This window comes from Tachypleus tridentatus, chromosome 13, assembly GCF_004210375.1.
Source record: "Tachypleus tridentatus isolate NWPU-2018 chromosome 13, ASM421037v1, whole genome shotgun sequence".
NCBI classification, from domain to species: Eukaryota; Metazoa; Arthropoda; class Merostomata; order Xiphosura; family Limulidae; genus Tachypleus; species Tachypleus tridentatus.
This window is the reverse complement of record NC_134837.1, coordinates 33,301,824-33,329,364: the sequence shown is the minus strand read 5'-3', so window position 1 is coordinate 33,329,364 and position 27,541 is coordinate 33,301,824. Positions and strand designations below refer to the sequence as shown.

At 36.3% G+C, this 27,541-nt stretch overlaps 1 protein-coding gene across 4 annotated transcripts in view; it reads left to right on the top strand.

Annotated features, from left to right (window-relative positions):
- The first annotated feature begins 9,026 nt into the window (after positions 1-9,026).
- Positions 9,027-27,541, top strand: part of LOC143236850 (uncharacterized) — a 71,925-nt gene continuing 53,410 nt past the window's right edge. For 3 of the 4 annotated variants that reach the window (XR_013019771.1, XM_076475472.1, XM_076475468.1), the window contains exon 1: positions 9,027-9,308. The gene's annotated coding sequence lies outside the window, so the exon portion shown is untranslated. Of the gene's footprint in view, positions 9,309-22,476; positions 22,612-27,541 lie in introns of those variants that run through there. The other variant, XM_076475469.1, reaches the window with a different exon arrangement.

Sequence of the window (27,541 nt, the reverse complement as noted above, 5' to 3'; positions counted from 1 at the left end):
CCAGCGGGAGGCTAGTCTTGAACTATTCAACGGGGAAGGGGGCAGACAACCTGTCCAATAACACCCTACCATTCACAGTCTACGCTAAAAGATTACTGTCACTTTTATAACGCACCTACTTTTTAAAGTAAGGAGAATATTTTGTGTTTTTCCACGGATTCGAACTAGGACTGATTGCTTTTAGAAAACCAAGTTCACAAGACTAATTAGCTCTTACTGAGGAAACGCGTGATTAAAGTTTTCTGGATTGAAAATCTACAGAACGACTTACTTTAACTTCAGGATGGTTATATTTTAAACCTAATGAAATGGGAGATTAATGCATACTGACAAAATTAGAAAAAACTATAAACTATAAATGGAATTCTTACGTCCTAGTTTTACGAATAGAATAGATAGAGATTTGGTCAAAACATGGTGAAAGAGCAGAACTATGTACCTTAGATATATGTGTATTATTGTTAGAGATTAACCGAGTAACATATGCTTGCGAGATTTTTTGTTTTCATGAATAAAAATTTTTGAATACACGTTTTTACGAACCATTTTTCCAGGACTGAGTGAGTGAATAATGGGTCTAAATTCACTTTAGTTGAGCTATGTACACCATCCAATGAAGAGCCGCGACTGTTTCTTTGTTTGTTTTGAAGTTAAGCACAAAGGTACAAATTGGGCTGTCCGTGCTCTGCCCACCATGGGTATCGAAACTCGATTCATTGCTTTGCAAGTCCGCAGATATACCGCTGTGCCAGTGGGGCCAAGAGTTGTGTAAAATGTCTCGAGAAGTACATTATTAATACTTAAGCTTGTAGTAAAGCCGGACATATGAAGTATGTGAATTCGATACGTTTTGAAACACTTTGATTCACTCATTTCCTTAAACGACTTAATCACTCAATCAGTTTAGTATGTTTGTTTCAAAAAATAAAATACAATTATAAATTATCATAGTAAAATGAATAGTTACAAGTTTTCTGCTCCTTTAAATTGTAAGTAGTTGTGAGGGGAAACACTCATCTAATTGTTATCGGTTTTTTTTTTCTTCGGGGGAGGGACGATTTGTTTGTTTTGAATTTCGCACAAAGCTACTCGAGGGCTATCTGCGCTAGTCGTCCCTAATTTAGCAGTGTAAGACTAGAGGGAAGGCAGCTAGTCATCACCACCCACCGCCAACTTTTAGGCTACTCTTTTACCAACGAATAGTGGGATTGACCGTCACATTTTAACACCCTCACGGCTGAAAGGGCGAGCATAATTGGTGCGACCGGGATTCGAACCCGTGACCCTCGGATTACGAGTCGAACGCCTTAATATGCTTGGCCATGCCGGGCCTGAGGGGAGGGACGGACGACACAGCCAGAACAAAAAGTTATTTTGTTATCACAGGTTGTTAATAATAATAATACCAGTAATAAAGGGGGAACATTTTAGTCTTCATATGATTAAATATTCACTGTTTGTTTAATTTGTTGCTTTTCAGTACAGACAAATATTTTGAACATATTTAAAAAAATAATTGTACTTGGACTTGTGATTAACAGAATAGTGTGTAGAAAGCATTGGAAAAGGGGCGTGCCCACCGTTGGTCTAAGGACACGACGCCAATGATAGTTGAGTATATTCTGAAACCACCTTCTATAACATCAAATTTCGTTGTCTCATCTTCTGAAGTGTGAACTTGGCTGTGATTTTCGTTATTATGGATTTTTTTCACTGACTTCGCTAGAAGTCTACCTAAGAGTACCACAGATCGTTATGAAATATTATAATTTTTTTTTTTATGTCTACTTTGATTATAGTCTTACGTTTGAATAAATCTTTTAATCTTCTAGCAATCAGTTAAGTGGAAATTTTAACAAAGCTTACCTATTTGTGCTGCCATCTGGTAGTCATAAATGTAATTTTATTTTGATGTTCGATTTGGAGAGGTACACCCATTATTTTTGTTGCCAAATATTAATAACTGTGACATATAGTCTCGCTCTCTTTTTACAAAAGTCAACTTATAAGAACATTTTAGTTCTGTAAGAGATTCCAAAATGTTCGTCTGCTCGTTAAGTTTCTATTTATACATTTAATTTAAGTTATCTATTTGATTATCAAACTTCTGATAAGCAAATATTTGTCGACATTCCTTCTCGTTTGTTCGGAATAGATGCATGTACATATGTATGTATGTGAAAAAAACAAAAACCTAAGTGCCCAAAATAATTTTAAATCGTTACAGCTTTCGCATTTATCGGTACTCTTCCAAATAAAACCATGAGAACCAGAACAAATCCTAGCAGGTATAAAATACAAAAAACAAACAGCTCTCAGTGGACTTGTGTCAGGTGAACAACTAGTTCATAAAGTAGTGGATCTGTGTTGAAGACTCTCTGTAACCAAATGGCTTCGTTATGAAAGTTTGTTATGAATTTCCTGCAAAGCTACACGCAGGTTATCTATGTTAACCGTCCATAATTTAACAGTGATAAATTAAAGTGAAGGCAGCTATTTATCATCACACACCACCAAATCTTGGGTAACCTTTTGACTAACGAATGATGGGTTGATTGACACGTTATAACAACCCCACGGCTGGCTTCCAGCAAGAAAAGCCTGCTTGATGGGTCGGAGATTCAAACTCGCGAACTTGCAGATTGCGACCAGGTATTCAGAAACAACTCAGTTTTCCACCAGAATGGTTAAAACAGTTACAGAGAACCCGACACAGCAAACTCGAGTGATGACTCTCAAAAAGATTTAATATAACAAGATTGCTTGAAGGGTCTGGAAACTAACAAGTTGAGCAAATGACCAGTCAACGTTCAGCAACGAAACCATCCGAGTGATAAGACAAAAATACGAGACATATTACGGAAGAAGAGTTATATGAATCTTTTATATAAATTCTCAAGTAGTTACTTGAAATTCTAAGAAACAGGTAATTTTCAAATGTAACTCCATTTCTTAGAAATTCTCTAAGGCTAAGATCAACAACCATAATGAAATGAGTCCAAGGAGGGGGAATCCCCATCAAATTGATGCGAATAAGAGTAGAAGATGCTTAAAAAATGTAGCACGTGTTAAAATAATAGCATTTCACCCATGATAATCAAAACAGGCAGTGTTATCAACAAATGAAATAGAGCTTCCGGAACGTTGAACAAATTTAAATTCACAGTGACCAAGCAAAGAGTTTCGTTCTAGGAGTAAAAGAGCATCCAAAGCCACAATTTGGAAATCATGTGTTTGCTTCTGTTTGTTGTTGAGCTCGAACTATTGGAAAGGGTTATTGAAACTCGATTTTTAGGCGGAGAGGAGAGCGTATAATAAACAATTGCGCTTGAAATAAATTTAAACACGATATAATTACAAAAGTGTACGATGATCGTGTTAATGGGAAGGTCTTTTACTAAAGTTTATCATCGAATATTCTAGAAATCAATAATGTATTTCCAAAATAACGTGATTCCGTTCTTCGTGGTTGTTTCACCAAAAGTGCTTTAAACGTTCCATTATTATATAGCTACAAAATCAGAAGATTAAATAACTTTAAACACTTAACAACGAGACCGCGTGCAAAATCCATCTTTTCAAACGGTTTAGAAATAAATAGTCACATTGAGGTATTTGCTTTTTTCGCCGCGGGGAATCGAGCCCCGGATTTTAGCGTTGTAAGTCCGTAGACTTATCGCTGTCCTACCGGAATATACGCATAGAGTTATTTTTTATAATTTAACACAATCTTAAAATGTCGAACTGACAACGTACTAAAAGTAAGTTTCATTTACTTACCATACACATCACGTGAATGGTAAGTGTAACGATACTCTACACATATCTTAAAATGCAATCTAAATTCGCGCAAAAACAAGAGGTGACGAAAAACAAAGTGTCAACAATTTGTATAGTTTTCAGTGGCGTATAGCTGTGATATAACATTCAAATACCTTTGAAGATAATTATATACCAACAACGCGGGTAAGAATCTGCTGTGAAACAACAGATTCGGTTGCTTATACCCTTAACATACTTAACTACATTACTCAATCACTGGGTTGATAGTTGCCTAATAATAAAATCAAGTGAAAATAAACAACCAACAGGTAAGCCTAAATAATTTAAAATGGTGGTAGCAGAAGAAAAAATGTGTAAGATACAGACGGTTAAGTAAATGAAAAAAAAAGAAATTATCTGCCCTAATTGCACATAATCAACTGTAGCCCATCCTTCTTCCTTGAATGTGAACTGAATAGAAAAGCGTCAAAGAAAGTACACCACATATACCCTATGGTAATAACCTTCAGTTACCTAGAAGTTAGGCCCGGCATGGCCTGGTGGGTTAAGTCGTACGACTCGTAATCTGAGGATCGCGGGTTCGAATTCCCGTCGCATCAAACATGCTTACCATTTCAGCCGTGGGGGTGTTATAATGTGACGGTCAATCCCACTATTCGCTGCTAAATTAGAGACGGCTAGCGCAGATAATTCTCGTGTAGCTTCACGCAAAATTAAAAACAAACCAAAACCAAACCTAGAAATTGGTAGAGTGCACCGAATCAGAAAAGCCCCCCGCTAGTACAGCGGTATGTCTCCGGATTTATAACGCTAAAATCAGGGGTTCGATTCCCCTCGGTAGGCTGAGTAGATAGTCCGATGTGGCTTTGCTATAAGAAAACACACACACACACATCTGCTAAGAAAGTGGTCTTTCCTGTCATCCAAACTTGCATTAGAAAGTGAAATAAATAAATTTCAAACAGTTTTAATTTTTCTGTTTTATGGTTTCTGGCAACGTTTGTCCACTTACCTGTTCTCATTTTAATAGTTTATTTGTTATTAACATGACGTTCTTTAATTAAATCCACCAGCCCTTCGGTGACAAACTTAAAAGCCAACATTAACATTGAGGATTTGGTTATTACGATAAATATTCTATTTGTCTATTTGTTCTTAATTTCAGACAAAGTTGTACGCAGGTTTTCTGAGATAGCCGTCCTTAATTTAACAGCGTAAGACTAGAGGGAAGACAGCAGTCATCACCACCCATCGCCATTTCTTGGGCTACTCTTTTACCAACGAATAGTGGTATTGACCGTCACTTATAACGTCCCCATGGTTGAAAGGGCTAACACGTTGGTGTGACGGGAATTTGAGTCGATTGCCCTAACCAACTGTCCATGGACATTCTGTAGATAGCCCATTGTGCAGTTTGACACTCAAACAACCACCTACACGTTTTTAAATTAATGCGTTTCGGTATATGACTCTTTAAATGTTGCTCAGGCAGATAAGAATAACTTGGTATAAAGCAAAGCTGACGTAATTAGTGTATCATTCTTTTATTTATCCACCGTATTATCATTTGTATAAGTATTCGCACTGATGCTGAAATGTGTCAACTAGTTAAGGACACAACAATATACAAAGTGGTAAAATTACTGCATTTGCTTTCATAGTAGTTTTTACGAACTTCAATCTTACGTCAAAGATGCTCTTCAGCATATAATTGTATTATCTCGTACTTATGTTTGAGAAGTGCAGTCCTGAAGAGAATTGTTAGTTCAAGATAATCCAGTTAGATGCTGAAGAGCATCTTTGATATAAAATCGAAGATCGTAAAAATTACGATGAAAGAAAAAAACACGTGTTTTCTATCTAACAGCGCCCCTATCAATACGAGTAGAAAACACGTGTTTTTTGATACGCGGATTGAAACGTTTTTGTTTGATTACATTCAAAATTAGCGAAGAACAAAGAAAGTGAATAAATAAACACGAATTTCTATTGCTAGAGAGATAGTTAACTCTCTTCAGTACATGTTAAAATATCCACCTTTCAGTACACCTGGGGTCCATACGGACTCTGCATGTATTAACGATCATAATGTTGAAAAGTTAGCACACTGGCTTCTCATAGCATTGTGCAGATAAACTGTAAGAAACACTGAGTACCATAAGTGTATAATATGTGATTTATTATTACAAAATATGAAATTTACTTGTATCATTTTCTCATATTTAGACAAAACATTCTCATCATTGACATATATTTCAATAATACATGGCCACTTCTTCTCTAACTGACATCTCACAATTAAAACAAATAAAATATTGAATGAAGAAACAGATTTCTTGAATATGTAACAAAAAACACCAAATTGTATGAAAATGTGCTTCAGGTCCAAATGGACCCAAGGAGTGGAACTACATCAAACTTTGTTTCAGAGTTAATCTAATGCAAAATTTTGGACATGTAAGCAAAACTTATTCTGAGTGAACATAAAGTGTTTCTCATATCTTTTATCAGTCATTTTACAAACACTCATTACACCATACACTGGGTGTGGAGCGATCAGCACAGACATGGTTTCCACATGCCGTACAGGTTTGACATACTTTCCAGTCTGCAATTCTTAGGCAAAGGTAACATTGTTTTTTTGTTGCTGGAACACCTTGACTAGCATGCTGTCTTGTGCCAAGAAATCCTAGATCTACAAAGGCAGATTTTACGCCTTTCTGCAATGTACAGGGATTCTGAAGATGTCTCTGAAGTAGGTTGTGTGCATTATTTCACTTCAGGAGAGATTTAAATACACAGTCACTGTTGATCACAATGGATAACCTCTGTGAGTCCATACACACAATGGCCGATGAAGACACAGAGCTCCAAATCTGTATATTACTTGAGGTCCGCACGGACCCCATGCAACTTTTTATTCACAAACGATATTCGACTGTAAAAAAGCGATAGTTTTAATATTTTTGTGTCGTAGAATGATAATATGACAATTACATTAAAAATAAATAAATATATAATTGGTTAATGAGAATATATTTAAAAATATTTATCGTCTGGGTCCAAATAGACACCAGGTGTACTGATGAAGTTTAAGGGTGCTAGTAGCAATGCAGGTTTTGTGATACATGTTAGGGCTAATAATGTAAGGAAAGATGGATCTGGGGAAATTATTGATAAATATAAAACATTGATAAGAACATTTAAGGAAAGGGATCAAAGCTTTTTTTTTGTCAGGGATGTTGTTGAATGAATTGTTGGGATGAGATACCAGGAAGGTCACTAGGATTGAGTTGTTGTTTGTTTTTTGTTTTGTTTTGTTGAGTGGAATAAGCTAGTGTGGTTTAGTAAAGGTTTAAGAGGTAATATTAAGATAAACATAATAAATTCAAGAAATTTATATGTACTGGAAATAATAAGGAATTGGAGAACTATAGGAAATTAGAGAGTTTGTTTGTTTTTGAATTTCGCACAAAGCTACTCGAGGGCTATCGGTGCTAGCCGTCCCTAATTTTGCAGTGTAAGACTAGAGGGAAGGCAGCTAGTCATCACCACCCACCGCCAACTCTTGGGCTACTCTTTTACCAACGAATAGTGGGATTGACCGTTACATTATAACGCCCCCACGGCTGAAAAGGCGAGCATGTTTGGCGCGACGGGGATGCGAACCCGCGACCCTCGGATTACGAGTCGCACGCCTTAACACGCTTGGCCATGCCGGGCCAATTAAGAGAGTTAAAAGGGTAAAAATGGTAAACACTGTATGTGAAAGATGTTTAGCTGAGAGTGTAAGTTAAACAACAAAGAATTCTTTAGGTGTGTGATGGGCAAGCAAAATGTTAAGATGGGAATTAGGCCTCTTAAATATGATAGTGGGGAGCTAATCTCAGTAGATGAAGAGATGACAAACTCATTAAATTATATGTTCTCTTCAGTTTTTTTACGTAGAAAGATACAAATATTATGCCTCAACCAGTGTGCAAATATTATGCCTCAACCAGTGTGCGTAATGTATGTAAAAATACCGATTTAAAATATATTATTTTAAGTTCTGAAGTTAAACGAGAAAAGTTGAGAAACCTAAAAGATGACAAGTTCCCTGGACTAGACAACTTTTATCCTAGGGTTTCAACGAAACTTAAATTTTTTTCTTTGTGAACTGCTTAGCTAATATTTTTATATATCATTGAGTAGTGGAATAATATTAAAAGACTGAAAATTGACTGATATTAGTTTAATATTTAAAGGAGGTGATAAACATCATACAACCAATTGTAGGACAGTTAGTCTTACATCATTAGTTGGAAAGGTTTTGAGGAGTGTGGTTGAAGACGCATTGCAGAGTCACGTAAAGCAGTCTGATATAGCCTGAAAGAGACAGCTTCGTGTTGAAGTCGAAAAATTACTTACGTCATCTAAACAATGTATTGTAGCTAGCAATAGGGCCAACAGGAGTTTGAGTAGCATCTATAGAAATATTGAATATAAGAAATATATCATTGCATTACTATGTATATCACTTGTAAAGCTTCATTTAGAGTACTGTGTACAGTTTTGGGTCCTTTTCCTCAAGAGGGATATTTAATTGTTGGAGAAGATTCAGAGAAGTACCACTAGGATGATACTTGGGATGGTTGGATTGTTCTATGAGGAGACACTTACATCTGTAAACTTGTTTCCTATGGAAATAAGAATGGTCAAAGAAGATCTGATTGAAGTGATTAAGATGATTTAGGGTATTGGTGATATTGACCTATGAAACCTTTTGTGCTTAGCAGTGAAAACAATAGGACAATGGAGCATAAATTCAAATTTCGGCAGTGTAAGAGTCGCCTGCAGTTTAGATGGTATTACTTTTCAAACATGGTGGTTGGCTTTTAGAATGAGCTGCCTTCAAGGGTGATGGAAGCAGAAAGCTTAACTGAGTTCAAGAGAAAATTGGAGGTATACATGAGGTGGTTGTAGTTGGAAACTGAAAGAGACATCCTTGATGGGCTAATAAGCCCCTTTTTGTTATTTTAAAACTTTATAAATTTATTTATTCTGCCAGTATTTTCCCGCTTTCAAATCCTAGCATTTCTGCTATGTCTGTAACTTCCTATACCAGAATTAAATTTAAATTAGAATAAAATTCATTTTTCTACAATAGTTTGTATTATTACTAAGAGATGGCGCGAAAATATTTTTCTTATGGGAAAACGTATTTGCACAGTACCAATGTTGTTTTCTCGTTATTACGCTCGCAAGAATTGGAGAGTTTAGTCTACATCGTTTATGATATAGCATTATATTTTTGTATTCTTTAGGTACAAGGAGACGTAAACAACGATATCTTTCTCTAAGACATCAAACAGCTAATTCAACGTGGAGTTACTGGAAATCTAGTATAACGACCAATATAACTTCTTTCTTCCTAAAATGAGTTAAATGTTTTTCAATCATTTATAAAAATAGCTTTTTTAAGAACTTAGCGGGCGTTTTTATCGATGCAATAGTCACCACTGTATTTTAAAGAAACAAGTCAGGTAAGGATGTTCATAAGTTTGTATTCTGCACGAGAATATGGAAACGAAATTAATACTGAACATTTACAATTACTGATTATAATATTAATTATTATAAACTAAAATATATTTGTATAAGCTAAGACGCGCGTACCAGAATATGCATACGTTTTTGATTCTGCTTCAAAATATATAAAAAGAATTTCATCTTGAGCATTTAACAATAGGAATGTTATTTATTGTAAACTAAACTTATTAACTTAGAAACGTATTGTAAACTGAAATATATTTGCAATTAGTACATGTGTATGGAAATGCCAATTTTATGCGTGTAACTCGTGTGTTTTTTTCCCATAACATAATGCGTTCTCATAAATGCAGGTTTCTGGTGGCTCATCGGCAAAGTCGAAGGCCTATAATGCTAAAAAGCTGGCTTCGATAACCGCGGTGGACATAGCACGAATAGCCGCCCATTGTGTAGCTTTGCGCTTAACAACAAAACAAACAAGCAGGCGTAAAGGAATTTTCAACTGAAAAGTGGGAAATTACGTTAGTCTAAAAAGTTCGTCAGGGTTTATTTTTCACTGAAAATGATACAGGATGAAATTAGTCCCAAAACGAAAATTTCTCCCACTGACGTAGCGGTATGTCTGCACACTTACACCGCTAGAAACCGGGTTTTAATATCTGTGGTTGGCAAAGCACAGATAATACACTGTGCAGATTTGTACTCAACTACAAAAAAACCTAAACTAAAAATGTATTAGTGAGTGCTTACACATAACTAATCAGTGAAGTCTATTTTTAGATAACCGACATGTGTGTATTCAACATTAAGACAATGTGGTGATTTAGAAAACGTTGACAGACAGTTGTTTATTTTTTAATTACACTCTGTTACAATACGTATGAACAGGCAATTTTATTTATAAAAATCACCATATAACTGAAATATATCTTATTTTTTTGTATTTCTGCGATTGTATGAAGGGAAGTAAGTAATTATTCACCCCTCACCCTGTGGTGTGTGAAAAATCCAATCTTGCGGATGACAATTCACAATCTATCGTATATTGATAAACGTTTTCGAATTTTTCAGCAAAGTACTTCGGTCAACCAAAATCAAATCAATATTTATCTTCGACCGGGCGAGGCTCACAGTGTTTAACATCCTGGGCTGTGGAGCTGAGATTCCGTGGTTCGCCTCTCGTACGACGTATATTGGGACTGCCGTGCGTAACGGTGAGATTATGCTGTTCGGTTTGACAAGAATTTCTTAAGAGCTGGCTGTGGGTAGTCTTGACTAGCTGTCTTGTCTGTAGTCTGTCACTTCACATTTAGGCACGGCTAGCGCAGGTAGCCCTCGTTTAGATTCGTACAAAGTCCATAAAAAAACAAAATATGTGTTTATTTTAAATATACAGTTTTCAGTATTCGTGATAAAAACACGTAGGATAAAATAAAAGGTAAATATCGTTAAATAAAAGTAAACTCTGAACCCCCAGCGTTTCGACAGGTGGACTTGTGGGCAAAGGTTAAATTTTGGGTTTGATTTTGAATTTCGCGAAAGCTACACGAGGGCTATCTGCGCTAGCCGTCACTAGTTTTGCAGTCTAAGACTAGAGGGAAGGCAGCGAGTAATCACCACCCACCGCCCTTTCTTGGGCTACTCTTTTAGCAGCGAATAGTGGGATTGACCATCACATTATAACACCTCACATCTGCACAGCTGAAAGAGAGAGCATGTTTGGTGTGACGGGGATTCTAACCCGCGACCGTCAAATTATGAGTCGAGTGCCTTAACCACCTGGCCGTGCCGGGTCAGTCAGGTTAATTTTTTTACAAAATTGCCTGAGATTGCATGGGAATCGATCGAAGCCGTCATTGTACAATTCTCGATTAAACATCTCGAAATATTATTTTAATGTAATTATGCAGTTATATTTGTATGAATAGCTTTCTATATATATGGTACGTATGTCTCATTAACGTGAAATTATATAAACTTTCGATTTCATGCAAACAAAAATATAGTAATGAAATCGCTTTTCCTTGTTGTTTATCCAGATTATTGGGTTTTAAATAAAGTACATTGGCCACTTTGGTAATTCTGGAAGGTTATATTTACTTCACATTTTGGAAGTGGTTATTTTAATGTGACCTCGCAACGTTGGCGGCCCGGCATGGCCAGGTGGGTTAAGGCATGCGACTCCTAATCTGAGGGACGCGAGTTCGAATCCTCGTCACACCAAACAGCCGTTGGGGGTTATAATGTTACGGCCAACCCCACTATTCATTGGTAAAAGAGTAGCTCAAAACTTAACGGTGGGTGGTGATGACTAGCTGCCTTCCCTTTAGTCTTACACTGCTAACTTAGGGACGGCTAACGCAGACAGTCCTCGAGTAGCTTTGTGCGAAATTCAAAAACAAAACAAATAAACAGACAACTTTGGCTCTGCGGTTGAACTCTGGATTGTTTTGTAGCTAACGAGCAGGGTCCGTATCTGTGTCACAAAAACATTCCTTCTGTCTGTTTTGTGGTAACTAACGAGCAGAGTCCGTATCTGTGTCACAAAAATATTTCTTCTGTCTGTTTTGTGGTAACTACCGAGCAGAGTCCGTATCTGTGTCACAAAAGTATTCCTTCTGTCTGTTTTGTGGTAAGTTGTATCTGTGGAACGTCACAAAAATATTCCTCTGTCTGTTTTGTGGTAAGGTGTATCTGTGGAAGGTCACAAAAACATTCCTTCTGTCTGTTTTGTGGTAAGTTGTATCTGTGGAAGGTCACAAAAACATTCCTTCTGTCTGTTTTGTGGTAAGTTGTATCTGTGGAAGGTCACAAAACATTCCTCAGTCTGTTTGTTGTGTATCTGTAAGGTCACAAAAACATTCCTTCTGTCTGTTTTGTGGTAAGTTGTATCTGTGGAAGGTCACAAAAACATTCCTTCTGTCTGTTTTGTGGTAAGTTGTATCTGTGGAAGGTCACAAAAACATTCCTTCTGTCTGTTTTGTGGTAAGTTGTATCTGTGGAAGGTCACAAAAACATTCCTCTGTCTGTTTTGTGGTAAGTTGTATCTGTGGAAGGTCACAAAACATTCCTCTGTCTGTTTTGTGGTAAGTTGTATCTGTGGAAGGTCACAAAAACATTCCTTCTGTCTGTTTTGTGGTAAGTTGTATCTGTGGAAGGTCACAAAAACATTCCTCTGTCTGTTTTGTGGTAAGTTGTATCTGTGGAAGGTCACAAAAACATTCCTTCTGTCTGTTTTGTGGTAAGTTGTATCTGTGGAAGGTCACAAAAACATTCCTCTGTCTGTTTTGTGGTAAGTTGTATCTGTGGAAGGTCACAAAAACATTCCTCAGTCTGTTTTGTGGTAAGTTGTATCTGTGGAAGGTCTGTGGAAGGTCAAAAACATTCCTCTGTCTGTTTTGTGGTAAGTTGTATCTGTGGAAGGTCACAAAAACATTCCTCTGTCTGTTTTGTGGTAAGTTGTATCTGTGGAAGGTCACAAAAACATTCCTCTGTCTGTTTTGTGGTAAGTTGTATCTGTGGAAGGTCACAAAAACATTCCTCAGTCTGTTTTGTGGTAAGTTGTATCTGTGGAAGGTCACAAAACATTCCTCAGTCTGTTTTGTGGTAAGTTGTATCTGTGGAAGGTCACAAAAACATTCCTGTCTGTTTTGTGGTAAGTTGTATCTGTGGAAGGTCACAAAAACATTCCTCTCTGTTTTGTGGTAAGTTGTATCTGTGGAAGGTCACAAAAACATTCCTCTGTCTGTTTTGTGGTAAGTTGTATCTGTGGAAGGTCACAAAAACATTCCTCAGTCTGTTTTGTGGTAAGTTGTATCTGTGGAAGGTCACAAAAACATTCCTCAGTCTGTTTTGTGGTAAGTTGAAAGAGTGGCAATCAATCCTGTAATTATAATTATCGGGTAGTTAGTTGAAATATTTTAAATCTATTCGCCTTGAATCCACGGACGCAAGGTTAAACTTGTACACTGTTATTCATTTGAGGAATTATGGGATAAGTTTTGAAATAATACATTGTAATTTGTTTGTTTCGAATTTCGCGCAAAGCTACTCGAGAGCTATCTCTGTTAGCCGTCCCTAATTTACCGATGTAAGACCTGATGGAGGGCAGCTAGTCATCACCACCCACCGCCAACTCTTGGGCTACTCTTTTTCCAACGAATAGTGAGATTGATCGTCACATTATAACACCCTCACGGCTGAAAGGGCAAGCATGTTTGGTGCGACGGGGATTCGAATCCACGACCTTCAGATTACGAGCCGAGTGCCTTAACCACCTAGCCATGCCGGGCCGTACTTTGTAGTTTTGAGGAGTTAATGTCTGCTACATATTTTAGCGTACATATTTGGTCCTAAGGTAAGTCAGCTGCAAGTTTACGGACTTACAATGCTAAAACCCGGGAACCAGTTCATTACAGTAGACGATGTGTAGGTAACCCATTTTGAGCTTTGCATTAAAAGCACAACAACAACAGTCAGATTGTGGAGAATGTGGTTGTTTAATAATTCTTTTTTTATCTAATTGTGGACCTCAGATTACGAGTCGAGCGCCCATGTTGTACCTCATTTGGAAACGTATATTGACAGTAAAATAATTAACAGTTAAAGAGATAGAATCACTTTTGATGACAGAAAAATTCCTAAAATTAAATGCAACTTTCAGTCCACTAAAACTGAAGACTGTTCTAACCTCTGACATAAATACAAAAAGAGCATAAAAATAGAAGGGAAAATATATAAGCATGCTATTATTTGTGTAAGACTATTACATGGAAAGAACGCATACCAAAATTATTATTTTACGTACAGTAATAGAAATCAACAATGATCCCAAATAATTTATACGCTGAAAAACTATCCCTCGAATTCTTAAGCGAAAAACCGACCATTCAAACTATTGATTACGATCTATTATTCGTATATATATAACTAATACACTAAAAAGGGCGACATTTCTGATATAACAATTCAAACATTTTTAAAACAGTAACTTTTTTTTACTGCTATCACGTCAGCAGGGCTAGCCCCTAAACGGTTTGGTCTATCGCTGCAAAATTTCTCCAACTTACTTCACAGGTCTGTGGGTATCCGTTTTTGACATTCCAATAAAAATATATTTATATATACGTATAATATAAATGATAAACACATGAAGCACATACTTAAATGGCGGTCCATATTGATGTGTAGACACGCCACAGTTTTGAAAGTTAAAATTTATACGTTATACAGCTATAGTATAAAAGGTATACCAGCAAGAGTATTAAAAGACTGAATTTTAATATGGAGTAGGGATCGTGCCATAAAAATATAGCAACAAGAATTAAAACCACACTCACAAGCATATAAAATTTAGTCCTAACTTTGACAGCTGTATGCCAAAATAAGAATTAAATCTTATGACTTTCTGCTATTCTGGATCAGCATGCCAAGTCTACCCCTAAATTAAGTTACTCCGAGCATCACCTGTCTAGGTCAGAATTCAGAACAAAAGGAAATAATTAAACAACGATATGTTGAGGGAAAGGCGATATAGTTTTGAAATACCCTGGTATCCTGGCCAAATGGTTAAGGCATTCGACTCCTAATCTGAGGGTCGCAGATTCGAATCCCCGTCGCACCAACCATGATCACCCTCTCAGCTGGGGGAGCGTTATGATGTGTAAATGTGTAAATCCCACTATTCGTTGGTGAGAGAGTAGCCCAAGAGATGGTGGTGGGTGGCGATGACTAGCTGCCTTCCCTCTAGTCTTACACTGCTAAATTAAGGACGGCTAGCGCAGATAGCCCTCGTGTAGTTTTGCTCGAAATTCAAAACAAACCAAACCAAATTCTGGTGTCCAGACTGTGCTGTCTCAAGCACGTGGTCCTTGTCGTGCTTCTTTAAGACACGAAATTTTAAAGATATAATCATTTTAAATAAATAGTTTCTTTATAATCACCCAGTACTTTTGATAAATCATCTGCTGACAGTTGTGTATCTTTGCAAGACGGACTAATGGGTGGAAAGTTTTTATTTTGAAGACTTAGCTGTATTCCTGAGTCACGTTTTGGTCGATAATTGAAGAAGAAAAGGCACATTTATCACAAGTGCAGCTAGGCCTAGATAGTAATAAATACGTAACAAATCTGTTCGTTTGTTTTTTCACGTAAAACAAACATTTACGTAAGTTATTTCGAAATACATTGTTGAAACTCTACTCAGTAAAAAAAAACAATTTCCGTTTTCGCACTGCACGCGTGAAATTCTGTTACAAACATTTATAATGATGCTCATGCTGTTCACACCCCACATCACTATTTAACGGTAGCTCCTGGTGCGAGGTCAGTCCTGTGGGGCTACATGCCCCTCACCCAGTGAAAAATCTGATGTTTTACTATCTACACAAGTCCGTGATTCACTTTGTTCACGCCATATTAGCCAATTGAGTTAAAGTAAAAGGAAAAAAAATTACTTCTTTTTTTTATTAACAAAGTACATGAGTTGTAAGATCGCTTTAATGGCCCTCTTGGCTTTAAGTAAACAATAAGCAGCTTTTGTTTTAGCAAAAAAAAAACAAAAAAACATGAAATATGTAAATATACGATTAAAATAGTGACACACCTGTTTAAAAAAATAGTAAATAAACATTGACATCTTGAAAAGCAGTTTTGTCTTGTCTGTAGATAAAATCCCAACTGTGGTTTTTTAGCAGAATCATCTTGAAGCCGACATTTTTTTACAAAACCCGAATGATGTTTTAGCTGTTGCTAAAACACAAGGTTTGATGGTGCACCTTCCATCAGCTTTTGTGGATTTTTTTTAACTTTCTACCCTATATTTTGAAAGGAATCTAATCAGGTAGAAACACAATGTGTTTTTTTTTCGGATTAACAGCCCTAAAATACAAGTAATACATCTCTCGGAGCAACAATAATTGATGCCTATTCAACGTCTCTCTCTTTTTCACAATTAGCAGCATGCTAAACAACTTTATTTATTAGCATAGACGAAAAGGTGGGCTCCTGGAGTGATGGTTTCCTTCAGGCAGTATTCCTATGGAGGATTCACCAGTACGAACGTGCTCAGCAATAAGGCAGTTAAGAACATTCTCCTGTAGCGACCAATATTTACATAGGAGCACTTTAAGCCATGAATCATGGTGTTATAATGTAACAGTAAATTCCACTATTCGTTGGTAAAAGAGTAGCCCAAGAGTTGGCGGTGGGTGGTGATGACTAGCAGCTGCCTTCCCTCTAGACTTACACTGGTAAATTAGGTACGGCTAGTGCAGATAACCCTCGTGTAGCTTTGTGCGAAATTCTAAACAAACAAACAGTCTTTCACAACATAGTCTCTGAGTACCTGAATTCATATAATCTCTGAGTGCCTTAAAACATGCAGCCAACAGCTCAATACCGAAACAAAAACACTCCACAACAACACACATGGCAACCACAACAAGAAATAATACACCTAATAAAAGAAAGAAGAAAACTACGCAGACAATAATACAAAATTGAAACCCAACACTAGTATCACAAATAAACAGTATAAGAAATAAAATAAGACATCAAATCAGAAAATAAAAACAAGACAGTTGGGACACCTTCTGCTCATAATTAAATCGTAAAACAGATAAAAAACAATTCTGGACACACTTGAAAAGATATATTAACACAGAAAAAACAAAGAGTACCTAGCACTCGAATTACATGGCAAAACAGCTCACACTAACCTAGAAAAAGCAGATATATTTAAAGACCACCTACAAAACACGTTCAAAATACACCATGAACCAGACATGAACAGATACTTCTACAATAAAGTCAATAACGTCATTGAACATAAAAAAACCATTTACATGGTTTTATATATACAAAATTCCCAGTAAACACATTAATAAAACCAGAGAAAACAATAGACTGGAGCACTCATCAACTAATAAAAGATATAATAGTAACGGAAGTGCTAACAGCTATCAAAAATACAAAAAACAAAGCTCCTGGAGAAGATGGCATACAAACTATCCTCCTAAAACTAGGTATTCATAACTTAAATGAACACCTAACAGCTTTATTTAACTTATCATTATCAGCTGGATATATCATTGTTTCATGGAAGGAAGCGGTAATACTAATGTTCCAGAAAAAAGGAAAGCCAGCGAATAAACCAAACAATTACTGCCCAATTAACTTAATCAGTTGTTTCAGCAAAATTTTAGAAAGAATAATTAGTAATCGACTATCTATATACTTAGAAGTAAATTCAAAATTACCCGAAATTCAAAACGGATTTAGAAAATATAGACAAACCACAAACCACCTAATCAGATTAATAGAAACAATTACAGACAGCTTTAACAAAAATGAATACTTGCTTTCTCTACATTGAAAAAGCGTTTCACACGGCGTGGCATAACGGATTACGCCGCCTGTTAACGGATATGGATTTACCCCAGGGAATTATTCGCTGGCTATTTAACTTTCTGGACAATAGAACGTATAAAGTAGATGTGAATGTGACCCACTCAGGGTCCTTTTTACCTGAGGCAGGAGTCCCACAAGGAGGGTAGTTAGCCCTATCTTATTTATCATGTATGTGGGTAATATGCCACTGTCGGACCTAAATTTAAGTTTTGCATCACAATTTGCTGACGATGCAGCAGTCTGGAAAAGTGATCCCACTCCTTCAATAGCAGCAACAAACCTCCAATCAGTCCTGAATAATATAGAAGAATACTGCCAGAAATATAGAACAAATATAAATATTCCGAAAACCCAAGTAATACTGTTCACCAGATTAAATAAACAGAAAAAAGATCCACCCAAGTTATACATGAACGGATCAGTTTTACAGACTGCTACTTCTGCTAACTTTTTAGGATTAACTTACGATACCAAATTGACGTGGATTACAGCATACTAACAATATACTGATTAGAATCTAGAAAAGAGCAAATTGTGCAAGTCTTTCAGGTAAAAATCAAGATACATCACCTAATAATATAATAAAAATCTACAAAACATACATTAGACCTGTTATAGAATACGCATCTCCTGCCCGGATAAACATAACACACAAAAATTACACAAACTACAAAAAATACAAAATTCAGTTTTAACTTCAGCTTATAAAGTACCACCTAGTACTTCATCCATATTCATGCATAGGTATACAAACATAGAAACAATATCTATAAGACTCTTGCATAATGCACTAAACTATTTTAATACAAATTGGCATAAGAATTATTTATTGTGTGATCTCGACAGATACTACGTACATGATGAACATAGTCCTAAGTACCTCTCTCCTATAAATATATACGAGTATTTTAAGAAATATAAGTCAAGCTGGCCACCATGCACAAGACACTTAAAACTAGGATAATATTCCTTTATTATTATTTTTTCCGATAAATATATATAGGAGAAAATTAATATATATATATGTATATAAGAATAAAAGTGAAAAATATATAAAATATAAAAGAGGGAAAAAATAAATAAATAGACAAAAAAAGGGCAAATCAAGACAGTACATGAGACATTTCCCTGAAAAGGGCCAGAGTACTGTAGGATACTCTGGCCCAAAAGCACTACAACAACAACATAGTAGCCGACATGAAAGCTAAGAATGGAGGAAGAAATCTTGTGCACCTGACGCTACTGGGTATTTAAAAATTCAACATACCCAAATACCCATAAAAAATACGAAGAACTATCAAACAAGTAACCTGAGCCGTGTGGCGTTTGTTGTTCATACACCCATCAGGCCATTGAATTGGTTCACAAGTATCCACTGCATTCCACGGTGTAGTTCAAACTTAAGGACGCCTCTCTCTTTCTCGTTGTTTGGGTATATATGTGTATACCCAGGAGGATCAGGTGCACTTGACCTCTTCCTCTGTAAGGACAGCTACGCTTGTTTGCTTTTGTTTTTTGAATTTCGCGCAAAGCTACACGAGGACTATCTGCGCTAGCTGTCCCTAATTTAACACTGTAAGACAAGAGGGAGGCATCTAGTCATCGACACCCACTGCCAACTCTTGGCCTACTCTCTACCGCTCTCTTGCTAGGGGGGGGGGAGGATTGCTTGGGTTATTTTGTTGCTTATATTTGAATGGGGAGACGATATTTCTGTTAGTTTCAATAATACCTGTTTTCTGCAGATGGTAACCAAAGAAGTTACACTAAACACTGAAAAGACTTTAGAAAGCAATTCTTGATGACGAGAAGATGACCTAAGAATGTCGAAACGTTGTTCTCTCCTTGTCAATAAAAGTCTTAATACCCATAATAGCCGTTCTGAGATACAGACTTCAGAAAGGTTTTAAAATTATAGATTAACTTCAGATTAGATAAAGTTCTCTGACACTTTAGTTTTGTTTGTTCCGATCATAGTCTTCGGCACAAGTAAAAATGAAATTTATTTTACTTAAGATTATTCAAAAGACATTATATTCAAAAGCTATAACTTACACGGTTCTTTACTGTCATTCAGAAGCTTATATTAATAATCATTATTTGTCTTTTCTTATACTTCAAGTTTTCTGCTTAACGTTTAGCTCCCAAAGTCAATAAATTTGATTTTAGAATAGAAATTATTTTTTGTCTCGTCTTTTATGTTTTTGGCGCAAAGCTATACTTGAGCTATCTGCGCTTTGCCTACAGCAGGAATCGAACATGAATTTCAGCATTGTATATCCAAGATTTGCCGCTAACGCACAACGAGAAGTATTAGAGTTTGTTATTTTTTGTTTGTTTTTGGAAACTCGGGCAAAACTACACAAGGATTATTTGTGTTAGTCGTCCTTAATTTTAAACCGATGGTTCAGAGTGAACGCAGCACTTACCTTCAACTCATGGGCTACTCTAATCATTAGTGTCATGTGACCATCACTCTTACAATGCGCTCAATGGCCCAAGGCTTGGAACGTGTTTTTACTGCAACGGGATACGAACCTTGAATCCTCCAATTCATAGCTAAGCCACGACCGGCCCAGAGGCATTAGGCATCATGTAATTAGCAGCGATTAAAACTACTCAGATGAAGGGGGAGGTCTCCAGTGGCACAGCGGTATGTCAGCAAACTTACAACACTAGAATCAAGGTTTCAATACTCGTGGTGGGCACCAGTGGCACAGCAAATTGTCAGCAAACTTACATCACTAGAATCTAGGTTTCAATACTCGTGGTGGGCACCAGTGGCACAGCAAATTGTCAGCATACTTACATCACTAGAATCTAGGTTTCAATACTCGTGGTGGGCACCAGTGGCACAGCAAATTGTCAGCAAACTTACATCACTAGAATCTAGGTTTCAATACTCGTGGTGGGCACCAGTGGCACAGCAAATTGTCAGCAAACTTACATCACTAGAATCTAGGTTTCAATACTCGTGGTGGGCACCAGTGGCACAGCAAATTGTCAGCAAACTTACATCACTAGAATCTAGGTTTCAATACTCGTGGTGGGCACCAGTGGCACAGCGAATTGTCAGCAAACTTACAACACTAGAATCTAGGTTTCAATACTTGTGGTGGGCACCAGTGGCACAGCAAATTGTCAGCAAACTTACATCACTAGAATCTAGGTTTCAATACTCGTGGTGGGCACCAGTGGCACAGCGAATTGTCAGCAAACTTACATCACTAGAATCTAGGTTTCAATACTTGTTGTGGGCACCAGTGGCACAGCAAATTGTCAGCAAACTTACAACACTAGAATCTAGGTTTCAATACTCGTGGTGGGCACCAGTGGCACAGCAAATTGTCAGCAAACTTACAACACTAGAATCTAGGTTTCAATACTCGTGGTGGGCACCAGTGGCACAGCAAATTGTCAGCAAACTTACAACACTAGAATCTAGGTTTCAATACTCGTGGTGGGCACCAGTGGCACAGCAAATTGTCAGCATACTTACAACACTAGAATCTAGGTTTCAATACTCGTGGTGGGCACCAGTGGCACAGCAAATTGTCAGCAAACTTACAACACTAGAATCTGGGTTTCAATACTCGTGGTGGGCAAAGCACACAGATAACTCATTGTGTAGCTTTGTGCTTAATTCTAAACAAACAAATAAAGCAATAGTTTCATGTGAAAATACATAAAAAAGGTTTTCATCATTAGAGCAAAGCCATCAGAATTTGTACTTAATTTCAAACTAAACTGGGACTAAAGCAAACTGGCATTTAACATTGAAAGTAAATAATGATAAAAACCAATAAATAATTGTAAGATCTGTACGTCATATATATTTAAAATACTATTTACTTCATTTGCCACACATAATTTCCAAAAGCGTTATTCATATAATTCTAGTGTTTCATTAAGACTAGAGTTTAATCAGTTAATGCTTATTAGAAACTTATTGTGGTGATGTGCAAGGTATCAGTTTAATTCGACTGACAAGTAAGGCAGGATTACAATTTTAGAGAGTAATTCATTAGTAGGAGGGTAAACTGGGCAAGAACGTGCTTCCTTAAACACACGTTAACGGTAGGTTAACGCTCTGTTTTATAAACTGGATATTGCGTGAAAGGGTTAGAGGGGGTAGTGTAGCAAATATATGAAAATATGAAAGTACTTGGTATCTATATGTTCACTGGATGGGTGGAGTGTCATTCAGGATCCCGAATATTCTTGAGAGAGGAACACTTTATGGTAAGAAAGTTTGGAATCCGTCCAGTTAAAAGGATTACAAAACTAAAATCCGGGTTTTATCCTTCTGGTGGACAGAGCGCAGATAGGTCATATCCTGGTTTTGTGCTTAGAATAAAAAAACCCTAAAAAAGGGAGGGTAGGTTGAGTTGTCTTAGTAAATTTAGACTTATATGGTAATGCAGTAAGACCATAAAGACTTCACTAGGGTTACCAAATTATATATTGACACTGCATAAAGTATCAATATCTTATAAATAAAAAACATGGTATCAAATATTAATGAAAGATGGGTCGGCAGTGGGTCGAAAATTTACTATATTTATTAGTTGAAGTAGTCTAATGGCTCAGATAATTATGAAATAAGTTAAGATTGATTTATTATATTTATATTCATTCAATTGATTTAAAACTTTTAGTGACAACTATGGCCATTCTATAAACCTCTGCTGGCGCGTTGCATATTCGTCTCCGTGGTTTATTAAGCCCACGCGAATAGCATAAGAGATAAACCTGGCGCCCGTGCTCTCGTGAACGACTCACTTCAGCAAGAGATAAAAAAAACAGTGATGGCGATGGCTTTACATGATAGTTCGTGCTAACTTTCGTTAGAGGTCATCTTATTTCTACCTTGATTTATCAGTAAGGGTAAGTTAGTTTTACACGTTTTTTTTTTTTAAGTTCATAAAAGCGCCATCTATTAGCAGCTTAAGAAGATAAAGATAACATCTCTGATTAAAAATCTTGTCTCTTTAGTTAAATCCCCAGTCTGTGAAAAGAAAGAAAACTAAATGCAATTATATTTACGTTACGGGTGTTAAAATAATTAAATATTTATCATAATCTTACCAAGTTAATAATAATGGTAACAATATTGATATTTACAAACTGTGGCATGATTTGATTGTCATTGGCATCTAATTTAATGTGCTGGTTGAAAACACTTACATTCTCGTCACGATTATTTAATGCGTTTATCCTTTATGTATGACTCGACTGATAAAGAAAGCATTCCTGGTCATTTTGGCAGTGGAGCTCGTAATTAGTTTCGACGTCAGTGTCGGAGTGCCCCGCCATCTGAGCCTCGGCTTTAGTGACACGAAATTCAAAACAAAACAAACAACACGATCTTAGCAAAAGCCTGAAACTAACAAGTCCGTATAATGTTTTATTGATATATAATAGATAATTAGAAAAAAATAGTTTACTAGAAAAATATATTTAATTAAATCAACATTATCACTAACATGAATGATTAGAAAAACAACACATGACGCCGTTAAACGTTTTGATTAGCCAACAATCTTACACATTTTAGTCCATGGTTTTAGTTTCATTAGGGTATCTGACACGTGCGTTTTAAACGAAATCAGAACCAAAGCTCTTTAGATAAATAATATTAAAATAACTCTAAAGGCAAATTAAAGGAAAATTTAAGTTGTTAAGAAAATAACATCTTCAAGCTATTTTATATTTGTTTCGTACCATACATTTGCGTTTGTTTGTTTTGGAGCGAAACCGCATTGTGCTCCATGCTGTATCCACGTGCGGGGAATCGAACCCCATACTTTAGCCCTGTAAATATTTAAGCTTACCGCTGTTACTTAAAAATTTTTAACTTAATCTCTACCAGCAAATTATCAAGTCATCCCATAAGTAATGCCGTTTGTAACACTGACATTTAAAAGACAAAAAAGAACCCATATAACAACTTTAATCAATCACATATAAAAATCAGGTGGTTTTGAGAGAAAAAGGTACAAAGGTTATTTTTTAACTCATCCATAAAAGTAAACTGTTTTTTCTTCAGATGATGTTCCAAGCTTCTGAAAATATGGTAATCTGAAGGAGCAAGATCAGAATAAGGAGATAGGGAAGTGATTCTAGTGGTGTGAGGACGTGCATTGTCATTGTGGAAAACAACTCCTTTCAGATTCACCAAAGCAGGTCTCTTTTCTTCTCTTTTTTTCCTTTTCTTTTTGAGTGCAGTATACAGTCGATCCAGTTGCTGATTGTCAGTAGTGATTGTCTGGTTTGGTTGCAACAACTCAAAGTGTGTTACACCACTTTTATCCCACCAAACACTAAGCAAAACCTTCCTAGAGTACAGGTTCGCTTTTTGTTGTGGTGTAATTGGTTTTCTAGCACTAACTCACTGTCGGCAGCGCTTAACATTTTGATAGAGGGCTCATTTCTCATCTCCAGTCACAAGACGATTCACAAACGAAGTTTCAAGTTCACAAGAGTGAAGAGATGTGCAGACGTCTACTCATTCTCTCAGATCATCAGCTGACAACTCATGTGGTACCCAACTTTAAAACTATACCAATTTATTGCAAATATCAAGGAGCAGTGGAAGGAGATGAACTAAGTTTCTGCGCTAATACTTCAACAGTTATAACACAATCCTCCTGAAGTGTTGCTAGAAACAGTTCATTATCAAACTCAACAGGGTACTCAGTGTGAGTTGCATCTGTCAAACTGAAGTCACCAACTCTAAACTTATTGAACCACCTTTGATACTTCCTTACATTCAGCATGTCATTGCTGTACACTTCTTAAACCCTTCGAGTAGCATCGATAGCTTTTTCCTTTTCTGAACTCGTAAAACATTATATTTATTTTCTGTTGTTTTGACATCTCCATGATAATTAGGGCTTCTAAAATAAATAAAAGAAAAACTAGTAAAGAAATGAACTAGCTTACACTTAATACTATCAAGTCATCCCATATAACTTAAATGACTCTAAGAATAACTTCATTTAGCCAAAAAAATATGCATTTTAACTTATCCTATCCCTCAAAATGGCATCACGTACGGGATGACCTGATACTTTGTTGCTAGAGAAGATTTATTTTAAAAGTATTTTTGTATAGAGGGCGTGCAACAAAATAACTCAAGTTCTTGAGTTCATTTGCCTCCTTTTAAATATTTTTTTACGTATGTTAAAGTCTTTTTTTTTTGTGTGATTTTAGAAAGTTACATCTTTAATTCAGCACGTAGATATGGACGCCACCGCACGTACTAAAGATATAACGATTACTTCCATTATAGATTACACTTGCCAAAGAGGTCTCTTATATTTTTGATTGAAAAGGTCTTTCTACTTTTTAAAAAAAGTGTATCAGCGGTATGTTTACGGACTTACAGAACACTCTCCTGGGTGCTATTCCCCGTGGGAAACAGTTTGCAGATAGCATCTCGGGACGGCTGGTATGGGTATTAACACTTAATGTTAACACCTATACCAGCCGTCCTGAGATACGCATTTACTTAAGTGGGTTTCTCGTCATCACGAATTTGCAGATAGTTTGTTTGTGGTTAAACACATAGCTACAAAAAAATCAGTGCTCTGCCCATCACGGGTATCGAAATACGGTTCCTAGTGTTGCTAGTTCACAGATATGCCGCTGTGTCACTGAGGGGGCGCTCGGTTGGCCTTTTGTGTTATTCTGCGCTAAAAATAAACAAATCGCAGATGCTTGCTATACTGATGTGTATTTAAACGCCTTATCGATATTATATTATTTTTGAAACCTTAGTTTACAATAAAAATTGTGTACCAATTAGTAAATTTATTATCATATATATACATCACATAGCACCCAATTTCCTTGGGGATATCCCATCTATCAGACAAAATTCCAAAAAAGCAGTTGATAAACCAGTTACCAGTGATGGAAAATTAGTTAATGGTGCAGTGTTGAGTGCTTATATTCACAACGTCTCAAATCTAACATAGACACACGCATATATAATGATTAAATTCTATCTTTCTGTACTTAAGCTACAAGTATACGCTAAAAATGTAAATAGAACAATAGATTTTTAAACACTAAAGTTAAATATTTAAACGCAACATTAGAATTTTAAACAGAAACCTTAGGACTTTTAAAAAATATCTATTGTCAATTCTTTTCTAGCCGTATATTACTGCGCAAATAAATTTAAATAGTTCGAATATGAGTAAAGATGTTGCTTGGGATTAACTGTCAAAATTGGTCCTTGGATGCAAGAAATGTTTTCGCTAGTCCTTTCCAGGAAAAGCAAGGGGTCAGTAACATTTGGATATGTTCCACCTAGGGCCAGAGGCATCATCAGGACGGACAAGATAATAACCACACAAATGAAGGGAACTGAATGAACCATGTGAAAACATAAGTTATTTATAATACAGTATCAACAGTCTCTTTAAAATCAAGCAACATCTCGCATCAAGATTACCAAATCGCCCACAACCAAGTTTTTCAGACAGGTCGTTCAACCACTTCATCACCGTGTGTATTCTACCACCAGCTATTTCTTACAAGCGCGGTTCTTTTGAAGAATTCACTAATTATATGGCTGTAAAATCATGTTCTATATAAATAAATCCTTCACATTCTTCTCATTACGAAACTAGACTTGTTATGATCTAACGAAAGAAATGTGACCTTTCTTTTACTTAATCTCTAAGTGTGCACTCGTTCTATAAGTACAACAATGGGTTTCTGAAACAATAAAGCTAAGAAAACACCGATACAGTAAAATATTAGTTTCACAAATACGTCATTGAATTTTATAGCACGAGAACAATAGGCTTCTATTGACAAAAGAGACAAGCTCTTAGAAAGTGTCTAGAAAATACCATATTACGGACACTGAATTTGGAAGTAAGGACTTCTTTATACATGTGTAAAATATGGTTTTATGGCAATGATTTTTTTCTGTACTTTCGACTAAAGTGTAATTTAATAGTAAAAGAACCCGTGACTTACCAGATGCGTATTAACACAGTCGAGAAAAACCATTATCTTTGAAACTTACCACCGAAATATAATTTGATGTGGCATGCATGGTAAAGTATCATTTTTTGTGATGTACTACGTCCACCGTTCATTAAAAAATAGCTTTTAAAAACAACTCATATTTAAAATATTTTTTTAAATATTGTGATATTAAATATTAGAAAATGGGTATGTTTGCAAAATTCACACACGTTTTTATCGATTGTGGTTTAGTTTGTTTTGAATTTCGCGCAAAGCTACACGAGGGCTATCTGCGCTAGACGTCCCTAATTTAATAATGTAAGACTAAAGGGAAGGCAGCTGCTGGTCATCATCACCCATCACCAATTCTTGGAATACTCTTTTACCAACGAACAGTGGAATTGACCGCAACATTATAACGCCCCCACGGCTGACAGGGTGAGCAGATTTGGTGCGACGGGGAGTTGAACCTCCGACCCTCAGTTAATTATCGATTGTGTGTGGTAAAACTTTCGTTTAATTTTACACATAATGTTTTAATCAGGTTTACTAGCATCATCAGGTGGGTTACAAGAACGAAAGTTAAACAGAATATAATTTAAAGGCAGGATTACGTAAGAGACTATAACCAATATTTAACTACAGCCATACATTTAAGCAAATGGAGTAATTAAAGTGATTTATCAATGAATTGTAAAATGTAGGGATAGTAAATAAAATTTATAGCTTAACGTATAGATTGTTTTGTTTGTTTTTGAATTTCGCACAAAGCTACTCGAGGGCTATGTGCGCTAGTCGTCCCTAATTTAGCAGTGTAAGACTAGAGAGA